This window comes from Dermacentor albipictus, chromosome 3 (genome assembly GCF_038994185.2).
Source record: "Dermacentor albipictus isolate Rhodes 1998 colony chromosome 3, USDA_Dalb.pri_finalv2, whole genome shotgun sequence".
Classification (NCBI taxonomy): Eukaryota; Metazoa; Arthropoda; class Arachnida; order Ixodida; family Ixodidae; genus Dermacentor; species Dermacentor albipictus.
The window spans coordinates 142,543,900-142,555,009 of record NC_091823.1 but is presented as its reverse complement, the minus strand read 5'-3'; the positions used below and the strand labels follow the sequence as shown (position 1 = coordinate 142,555,009).

At 43.1% G+C, this 11,110-nt stretch overlaps 1 long non-coding RNA gene across 1 annotated transcript; it reads right to left on the bottom strand.

The window, feature by feature from the left end:
• Positions 1-378: 378 nt before the first annotated feature.
• LOC135905367 (uncharacterized) lies at positions 379-1,348 on the bottom strand. The gene is made up of 2 exons (XR_010565394.1): positions 1,196-1,348; positions 379-489 (listed from the first exon to the last, which is right to left on the bottom strand). It is a non-coding gene; the product is annotated as an uncharacterized lncRNA (long non-coding RNA).
• Positions 1,349-11,110: the final 9,762 nt, after the last annotated feature.

Here is an 11,110-nt window from a genome sequence, read left to right as displayed (position 1 = left end):
GCATGCATATGAAGTTTTCTCGCGGAGGCGGAAGGCAAGAAATGTTTTAAAGGTTGTTTCAAGAAAACCTCACATACGTGTGGTAGGCAATTGTGTGAGCACATTTTGGCTGCCGAAACGAGACGAATAATGAATGTCGCCCACACAACTATCGTGCCTGCAATTATATCAGTGATCGTTGACTGTCGTCCATCACTAAACATCGTTCACAGCAGCTGTGCTTTTTCGATATATGAGGTGCAGACACGTAAATTTAAACGCATTTCAAATGTTCACATGCGCACATCTTATACAAGGCTTATTTTTACGATGCATACCCCAAACTTAACAGCTGCTTCGTAGCAGCAAATCTGCAAGTGGAAAAAGATTCAAGATGCACGAGCTTTTAGATCAAATTTATTTCGTACAAGTGAATGGATGAGCAATGGCTGGTGGCAGCAGGAGATGAGTGCTGGTTCTTGGAGCCTCGGGGGGCAGAATTCAAAGCCACTGGAAAGGCAACAAGTTATTAAAAGTAACAACAGGTTATTTTTATTGGACTAATCACGTAAGATGACAAACTGGCAAAGTAATTATTCACACATTGTAGACTGTAATATGACAGCACATTGTCCTTTATCTCTTCATACTACTCACGTTAATTTACTATAACACAGCGCTTATTAAACGCACAAAGATAATTCCACATTCCTCACGTCCACTAAGGCTGATCGAACAAGCAACATATTGCGGGCGGTAAATGCTGAAGCTATCGCAGCTGTCTCATAAGCGGGGAGCTCGCATTGTTTTCGCTTAATACAAAACAATAAAAACCAGCACATCAATCGACTTGACATAAAAGATCAGAACGCCGACAAAAAAATTTTAAAAAGAACGGAGCAGAGAAATGCCAGGGTGCAGCGGGCAAATTATGCCTGCTAGTATTTACGCTGTTTTGAACGCACTTTTCTGGGGCCGCATAGTCAGAACAATCGTGCAAGCAACACAGCGAATTGAGAGAGTTGGTAAGTTAACATTCTTTGCAGCGCTACACAGACGTGTCGTTCTTTCTTTGTACCGCGTCTGTGTCGCGCTGCAAATATACACCAAAGATTGCACAACTGAACAACCTCTCATGCCAGGCGGGCGCATTTCAGCGTCTGCAGGAGTGTTACTCGAGATAAATGCCGCTTTAGTGTAAACAAGCCGAACTCACCTCAGTAAACAAGGCGAACGGACCTCGCATATCCTGGTCCCTTTCGGAGCCGGCCGGTCTCGTCCGTCCGCACGGCACCGCGTAAAAATATTTGCCACCTTCCGTGCGATTTGCGCAGTTTGGTGCGCTGCAACCCGTCATACTGGAATACAAGTGTCAAAATGATCTGCTTCGTAGCACTTCACCAAACTCACTAACTTTATATCCTCGGAAACCATACCAGCAACCCAGAGACGATCGTTGCTACACATGCACTACGGTCCGCTGATTGCAATTTCAATGGCACTGACAGAAACCAGTCGGCGCCATTTCCGCAAAGTTGGCTTCGGAGCGCACGGTTGGTCATTTGACGTCATTTTGCGCCACGTGATCGCGCTCGGCGAATAGCGGTGCGAGCGGCATTGGAAAAGTTATACGCAGCTCTCCTCCCTGCGGGAGCATATACAGGAACCCTAAAGTCGGCCGCAGGCGCCTATGGGAGTGTCCGCTCTTGTATATTATGTTACTCTATGCCCAAACCATGAAAGGCCATGCAGACGAAGATGTGCATCATCTTCTCCTCGAGTGCACTAAATACAATCCACAAAGAAGGGTCCTGCAAGCAAACTTGTTGATATTAGACAGAAGACCATTCACTCTAAAAAAAATACTTGGCCCATGGCCAACTGCGGGCCTTCAAAAAAGAGCGCTTCTTGCTCTGAAAAAGTTTTTAGAGGAGGCTAACATTTTGGGAAAATATTAGGTATCAGATGATCCGAATGCGCTAAATGAGTACCATAAACGTTGTTCGTGATTCACAATTGGTTTATGTGGCGATCGCAACTTTTATGCAATATGTATAATTCTGTTCTGTACTTGCAGTGCATTACATGTGTTGTGTGTTATGGCTGTTTTAAATATCTGACTTTATATATGCGTACGTGGACTGAACTAATGCACAGAACTTTGCGACTCATGTACTGTTGGACTGTATATTTTATATTCATCCAGTGTTCTACTGAGTGCCATATTTCGTGTCGCTATTCTCCCTTTTTACGCAAATTTGTTTCCTTTGCCAAGTGACAAGGAGTAGCCGGTGCCACCATAAAGGCGCCAACCTCTCCTAATATTCATTTCAATAAAAAAGAAGGCGCGCGAGCTGTCGCCCACCATTTCGCTGTGCCGAGGTAAGCGAACCGCAATGTGTTTTCTGGGCACGCGTGACACCGCAGCCACGAGCGAAACGTGGCAGAACGGACACGTCAAGAGAGCGCACTCTCGCCGCCGGCAAGGCACAAACGAAAGACAAGACGAGCAGTCAGATTCAGCTGCGCTCCAGCTATTGTAAGCCGCATCAAACATACCGAGATAACAGGGCACAACATTTCGCGGCGCTGGCGTAAGTCCAAGCCGGTCTATAGGCCACGCTGAGGAGCGTTCGTGTTAAGCGTGCTGACGGCTGTACATGATTGCTGTGCTAGATTAAGCCCAACAGAGTGAACCATATCTTAAAAAATGGCAGGCAGGTGTAGGGTGGGTAAAGTAACAATCGCTTCTCCGGCTTTTGGCTATGGCCAAAGGTTAGATCGCACAATGTCGTCAAATTGTATCTATCACGTTATTTTCAAGTTAGCCTTTTCTCGGATATGCCGTAGCCAGCCTAAAGATCATCACGTCATGCTCTTCTGCCACTTCAAAGAGAGATGTTCCGCGTTTATATTTGTGTTGCTGTGATTTCATGCAATGTGTGTTTCATTCTGCATGCAATGTGTGATTCTTTGTATGCTACATGATGTTCGTGGGCGTATGAGTATGTACATCATTGCGACAACTGACATACGGTAGTGCACAGAACTGTCAAGTGTGATTGAAAAGATAGTGAGATGGCGCGTCTGCGAGTTTTGTTTTATGCCACCGTTTGTGAATAAGCGAAAAGAAATGAAGATGGTAGACCGAAGGAATGCGACGTACGTTCTTCATGTGTTAAAAAAAATATTTCCTCTTTTCATTGTCTGACAACAAGTTAGGAATTAGTTTCATAGGTTATTATTTTCAAACAAGATTTATACACGACTGACGAGTGCAGAAATTGCGACCCTAGAGCCACCTGGGAACATATCCTATGGGAATGTGCGGTTATAGTGCAGTATAATGGTGATGCAGCCTCAAACAGCGACAGCCTCCGCACGCACTGGGAGTCTACGCCATCGGAAAGGAAAATGGGGTGACGTTTTTGGCTATAAAAGACGCGCTAAGTAGTGTGGATACCACTGCGGATCCCAACGGAAAACACTGGAAACATTAGCTACTTTTTAAGTTAAATTGCTAAATCACAAGAAATTGCTATTGTAAAATCTCGTCGCAAGATCGGGGAAAGCAACCTATATTGAGCAACGCCGCCCTCTCCCTTAGCCTTCTTTTTTTTTTCGCCCGTGGTACGTCGAAATTGATTAATTCTGGCGTTTTCCGAGCGAGAATCGCGATATAAATTGATGATGCACGTCGTAGTTGGGTATCCAGATCAATTTGGACCGCCCGGGCTTCTTAGCCTGCACCGAATGCACAGTGCAGGGCCAGCTTTGCATTTGGCCCCCAATTGAAATGCGACTGCCGGGGCCGGTATTCGATGCCGCAGCGGCGCACACGCTGCGTCGAGAAAAAACAGTACTGTTTACGTGGTCACTCTAATTTTTTTGTGCACGTATTTATTTAGTTTATTTGAAGCCATTGGGCAATATATGTAAATAGTTCCTTTCAGCCTGATCTGTCCTCTCTGCCGGCCCCTTTTCTCCCACCCCTCTAGTGGAGATGTAAACTAGGCGGAAGTTTTGAAGGCATGAAAAAAAAAACTACGATATTTTGGAAACAGTAGAAATACATTATTTGCTCTAGTAGCGTGGCGAAGTAAAATTGATCGCAAGAAAAGCTTCATGCATGGAAACGTTACGGAATCATTCGACAAGTTCTTGACTACGTATAACGATTAACGTGCTTTCTTTCTTTTGCTTGGAGATTGGTTTAGCTGTCCACATCTACCGCACATGAAAGCTGCCGCATTGCTGTGTTATTGAAAGAAGGGTCGTATATTGCGTGCGTGCTTGTAGAGCTTTAGCATTTCGGAGCAGTTAATGCAGTTGGCTTTGCTTGCTTCGTGATCAATTGCATGTTGCGGGATAGCCCTGTCGAAAGCTACATCAAACGCGTGGATGTCGTTATAGTCGCACGGAACGCTGCAAAGAGGCAGCAATAAGTTCCTTTTTTTTTTTCTGCCAGCCGCTCGAAGCTGGAATAGAACTCCAAATACTTATTGAGAACTAGAGCGCTTAATTCAGTGGACAAATTTCAACTATGGCGCTAAAAAAATTCTCGACGATACTTTCCACTGTACGCATGTTTGATTACACCGATTTCATAGCATATTTTGTATTTCGACCATTTGCTCCACTAAATATTTCAGTATTTGCTATGTCCCGCCTTTAGTTATGTTCAAAATATAGTATTTTTAATTAAAACTAATATTTTGGTACCATGCAAAGGCTCTACAAGTCTCAGGCATGACAATAAGCTCTTGCGGGAAACTTAAGCTTGACACCACACCCGGCTTTAATTTTTGCTTCTTTTTTGCAAGGAACGTGTACTTCCGCTTCGTCTGCTTGTTCCCACGGTTGTGCAGTCAGGTGCGCAGGTACCTAAACCATGCTACTTTCTACAGTGTTCTAGCACGTGATCACGCTGTGCGATCCGCTTGTTTTGCATCAGCATTCGTGTAGCACTGAATTATACCGCTAGTCACGTGTCCTTGTGCACAGCGCGCAAAAGCGTGCGCTGCGCTAAACGAGACAATCGCAACAGATCGCGCGCAACGCCATCAGCGAAAGTACGCAGCGCCGAAAAAATGAAAAAAAAAACTTTGAAAAAAAGTATTAAAGAGGGGCCCGTGAGGTACGCGTCACGCAATCCTCAAGGCACATACGGTATAGGGGAACGCAGCGATGAGTGGAGAGGGTGTCTCGCTTTGCAGCGGAGCTTGCCTCCTGAAATCATGGGTTCTTGGTACTGAAATATTTCTATCTCGGCTATTAATGAGCCGATTTGACAAACTTTTGCGGCAGAACGCTTCCTAGAGGACACATAACCTGAGTTTGCTATGGGGCCTGTTGAGGGGCCCTTTAAGATGAAGCTTTAACACCGACTTCGAAGAGATTTGTTGCATCTACAGAAAGAAGTTAAAATAGTATAACTGTAAAAAAGTCTTTGTATTCAGGCTTCCAATTTCTGAAACAATTCCTAAAAATTGCAAAACAAAAAAGACTGAAGGATCAAATTTACATAAAACCCAGATAAGAAAGAAACTATATCACACGTTTGGAAACTGTACCTAATAATACAACTGAACAAGTCTGGTATACGTATCATATAACGTTCTCGCACAGCTATTATGCAGTTCCAAGAAATTTATTTATTTATTTATTTATTTATTTATTTATTTATTTATTTATTTATTTATTTATTTATTTATTTATTTATTTATTTATTTATTTATTTATACTGTCAATCCCATCAGGGATTTTTACAGGAGTGGGTCAGGAGGGTGTGTAAGCATTGTGGTACAGGCTGTTACGTAAGCACACAAAAGGGTACGTGTAAGGTTTTAAGGATAATTAATCTATGGTAACAGCAATGAATATGGCAAAAAGATAACGCACAATCAACTTATTTAAAATACATATGATGTTCTGCAGAACAAAAAAAAGGAGAAAAGAAGGACAAGTATATGAGATATGCAATTGATAACGTCATCCACAATTGCTAATCATATGTTTCCAAAAACACCTGGTTTTAGAAGATTGATAAGAACAATAAGGATAACATCACTTACGCGTTACTGACAGTAGTGTTTCGGCAGCAAGTTCGACAAAATTTTCAACAGGGGGCTGTGCGAATGCCGTCAGGGCTAAGGCATTGCAATCGCGAACAGCCCGCGGGAAGAACGAAAACCTAAATGTATTGTCAGCCCAAGAATATTCCTGCGGTAAGGTGATGCTTGTGACGGGTTTCTCTGAATGCGTTAGAGGAAATATAGGTGTCGGAATACACTTGAACCTTGACAGGATAGAAAAATTTGAGTCGGTGCAGCATCGCACGGCTGCTTAGTGTATGAAGGCCAATCTCGGATAGCATCGGAGTTGCAGATAAAACGCGCGGCTTTTCGCTGGAAAGGCGCAAGTAATAGCTATTTGATTTCGGGCAAAGGGAAACCACGCCATGTTCGCATATTTTAAGATAGGACGTATGACTGTCACATAGGCCAAAAGCTTGGCTTCCTTCGTAGTGTATCGCAGAGCCAGCTTTAAGAACGTAAGCTTTCGCATCGCTTTGCTTCCACGTGCTCTACGTGAGTCGACCATCCTAAATCTGATGATTTGACGATGCCCAAGTACTTATACACAGTGACAGTGTTAAGGGTGGTATTACTGCCGCCGTATGTAAAAATAAGTTCGGATTTCTGTTTTTCTTACTGACATTGAAACAGTTTTATCAAAGTTGATAGCCATTTCCTGGTTTTTCACGCATTGGGCTATCAAAGCAAAATTCTTGTCAAGACTAATTTGATCTGGTTGGTTTAGTACTTCTCCATACAGGAGGCAGTCGTCTGAAAATAACCTAATCTGTGATTTAATCTGAATAGTTATGTCGTTTATAACCAAAAGGAACAGGATAGGGGCCAGAAAAGAACCCTGTGGTACGCCAAAAAGTAACTCCACAAGTGTGGGAGCCTAACTGAACGAACTGGCGGCGGTTAGATAAGTAATTACAAATCCAACAAAAAATTGGCCCGTTTCCTATTATATGTTTAAGCTTTAGAAGTAGCTTAGCGTGGCAGACACGATCAGAGGCCTTTGAGAAGTCTTGGTAAGTTGCATGTATTTGTTTTTTGTCGCTAATTGCTTTGGCGAAATTGTGTAGTATTTCAAATATTTGGGTAACGGTAGACAGACCAGTTGTGAAGCCCCCTTGGCAAAGATGGAGGACATTATTTGCCTTAGTGAACTCTGTAACGGATTTTAAGATATGTTTCAAGATGTTACAGCATGTACATGTGAGAGAAAATAGGCCTTTAATTTCACTGACAAGAGATAACGCTGTTTTATAGGCTGGCATTAGCTTAGCGATCTTCCATTCTGCTGAAAGGTATTGTTCGGAGCTAGATTTATTGTACACAAGGCATAAGTATTTGCTTAGAGGCTCGGCATAACGTTTTAGGAAACAGTTCGGGATTCCGTCACAGACCTTTGTATTTCTATCATTTAAGCTTAATAATAGTCAGAACACGCCTGCTTCGGTTACGACTGGTGTGCTCAGTGCCTCGTTTTGCTCTACATTATCTTGGCGTGTAAGCATGCCGGATGCCATTGTCAGGGGCAAATAGGGAATGGAAGAATGCGTTAAAAGCAAATACTTGTTTCTTTCTTTCTGCCGGCGATAACGGCTTTGGAGGGTTGTCTTTGTGTTTATGGGGTGAACCTTTGATAAAATTCGTTGTACTGCAGAGGCGCTGTTTTTTCACGTTTGTGTTTTCCTTTAGCAGTCTCTTTAACGAATTAATTTTTTTGGTAAAAGTCTGGAACTGGGCATAATTTGTAAGATTTCCTCAACCTTTTAATTTGGCGTTTTAAATTAATTGCATCACGAGTTATCCATCAGCTGTGCTGATGGATAACTGGATAAGCATTGATGGATAAGCATTAGCCTTGTTTTGTATTTGCGGCACAAATTGCCTCAAGCAATGCGTAACGTGTTTTGAACAGCAACCAAATTTAGTCAATGTTGGCCGAGCCGTCTGAAACTAGCTCGTGGAAGTCGTGGCACTCGTGGTCAATGTAAGTGATAATAGCGTCATCGTCTGCTTTGTTAAGTGCGTACACGCACTTTATGGTACTAGGTTGGCGGATGTGATTTGGAGCAGTTAGCGTGCAAAGAGCCATGTCATGATCCGATAGTCCATCAAGAATATTGACTGTGGTATTTACTTTAAAAAAGAAGACGCTGACGAAAATAGGTTGTAAGATAGAGCCTGAAGTGCCCTGCGCACGGGTAGGCTTGGATACAGTTTGGGTCAAGTTTACGGTAAACAGAAAACGCAGCAAGGTATTGTTTATTACATTCGATGGGTTCCGAGTGCTCCAGTTAATATCTGGGGGATTAGTCTCCTCACATTATTATGGCATTCCGCATCATCTGATCATGCATGTACTCTAGAAGCTGCTCAAGATACGACACTTCGGCATGAGAGTGTCTATATACTGCGCCAACACATATGTGGCTGTGGTCCAACTGAACCCGACACCATACCACCTCCACACCTGGGACATCCGGGATCACTGAGTAATAGATGCCTTGGCTTATGAGCAAACCAACACCACTACCTTTAGTTGTTCTACCTTTTCGGATGATGGAGTAGCCCGGTGGAGCGACTTCGTGGTTTCCAATGTCAGAGTGCAGCCACGTCTCCGTCATGCAGATAATGTCAGGTTCAAGGGCGATCAGAATCGTCTCTAGGTGCTCAGATTTTTTTTGCAATAATCTCTGCGCATTAGGATTGTATAATTAACCGTTGTCCATGCTTTTTTTCAGTCTTTCGTTTGATTATCGCAGCTGTACAGGCCGTTATTTATTTTGATTTTATCGTAAGACAAAACACTTTGCCTTTTTTGGTCTTGATACACTTTCGTTCTTTCCCGTAGCTTCTTTCTAACTTCTTTTACTACGGGCGAATAGTCCTCGCTAATTCAGTACTCTGTTCCGTTTAGCTTTTTGCATTTACTAAGTATGCTAGCTTTATCCCTGTAGTAAGTAACTTCACAACGACAGGTCCACGCTTGGAATTGTCAGTCACTTGCTTTCGCCCACGACAGTGCATTCCTTCGATGCCAGCCGTTTTTAGTCCTATCGTATCTTCATAGATAGTTTTCTCAACGAGCAGATCTTGCTGGCTCTCATTTTCGAGTTGCTAACACCGTACACAAGATTACACCTGCGGCCTCTGCTATCTGATTCGTCGACTTTGTTAGTCAAGGACAGTACCAGATAATCCAGTTTGCCACACCTTTCCACGCATCACAAACCTGTAAGCTGTACCTTGAAATATAACTGGAAAATTTTGTGTTGCGTGTTATATAGCGCTCTCGCACAGTTATTATGCAGCTCCATGGAAGTTACAAATTACACATCTCGTTGCTCCGCTTGCGACACTGTACCAGATGCCGTTTGGCGAACTGGGAATTCCATTTCTGGCGCATCTCAGCAATTTAAACGGCGTGCCTTCCTTTAGCTTGCCAATTTTCTTCAATCTTTGGGAAGCAAGAAAACAATAATTACTAAATTAAAGACTGCTTCCTAGACTTGGTAAAATTTAACTTTCTCAGCGGCAAAAAACTTCATTCAGATCGGTCGAGAGGTTGGCTCGGTAAAGCACTTTTACGTTTTGCACGTATTTGAATGGAAAATCACAGTTAGTTGTCCATGGTTTGATCACGGCACTTCCATGAATATTGGGCAGAATGCAGAAACATTCGTGTAGTGTGCTTTAGGTACACGTTGAGTAACCTTAGGTGGCCCAAATTAATCAGAAGCCGCCCATTACAGCGCGTCTCATAATCAGATCGTGGTTTTGGCACATAAAACAGGATTTTTTTACGTAGTTGGCGTCGAGCTCAATGTTCCTCTGGAGAAGTGCCTAAAAGGAACATCCTGAAAAATAAAATGGCTGCGATTTCTCGGTACCGCTTTGCGGTCCATTCTGTGCGACTGAATTATTCACCATTCACAACCGGCTCACCACAATGATAACTTCGGCGGAGCATCACTCTGGCTGCTGAAGAAGCTCAAAAAGTTCGAGGCATCAAAAAAGCATAGCTAAAAAATCGCGGCGCAAATCGAACTGTGCTCAAAATAATCTGCCATACAGATCATTTCACCGTCTTGCGATTCACAATGTTCATGCAAATAAAGTGCGAACTTCGTTAGAGCAACGAAAGCAAAGGCAACATGCGTGGTATGACGCGAAATAAACAGAAAATTGTCGGAGACTTGGACAAATAGGAACATCTGACATCTACTTTCGTGACTTTCACGCGATAGCATGCAGACAATTATCGCCGTACAAATATTAAATACTGGAAATCCGTTATACACCAAATTTTTCATCTATTATTTAGGCTCTGTTGGCATGCACGCACACGTCACTTGTTACAAATCTCGAATAAAAGCGCAGACAACGTACTGACAAATGTTACAAAAAAGGACTGTTCCTGAAGACCAAACTTGTAACGTCAACTAACCCTTACCCTCTTTTCCAACAAGTAAACAATGGCCAATACAAAGAACTCAGTAAAAAGCATCACCATTTTATTCGTTTCCCACTCTTGACCACACAGTACAGAAATAATCCCAAAGGCAAGTATTTGTCTTGTCTAGATGTGCAATACATCAAACTACTCCGTTTACAGCCGAGTTCCCCCAACATCAAGTTCGAGTAATCTAAAGAATGTTCCAGAAGGCCATATTTTGGTGTCGACAGCGCATGATATTGTCGAGCACAACCGTTCCTTTACTACCATGGGTATACACTTTAGAGGCACGTTGTGGACGCTGCTATTTCGCTTTTTAAGGACGCGTTCTAGCCACAGCTAGTCGGTGTTATCAGTTTCTGTATCAGCGAGGACTTCGTCGGGGTCTTGAGCCGTTATTTCTTTGGTGACTGGTGGTATTCCTTGCTGACTGTGACTTCCGTCGTCAATTTCACACAATGAAGTCGGGGTCATCAGCATTTCTCCTTGCTTCGTGGGCACGTTTCCGTTCATTAGGGAATTAGCGGTCACAGGCTCCTCCTGAGTCGAGACTTCGGGAGGGCATTCAGCGGTTTTTTTGCCGACT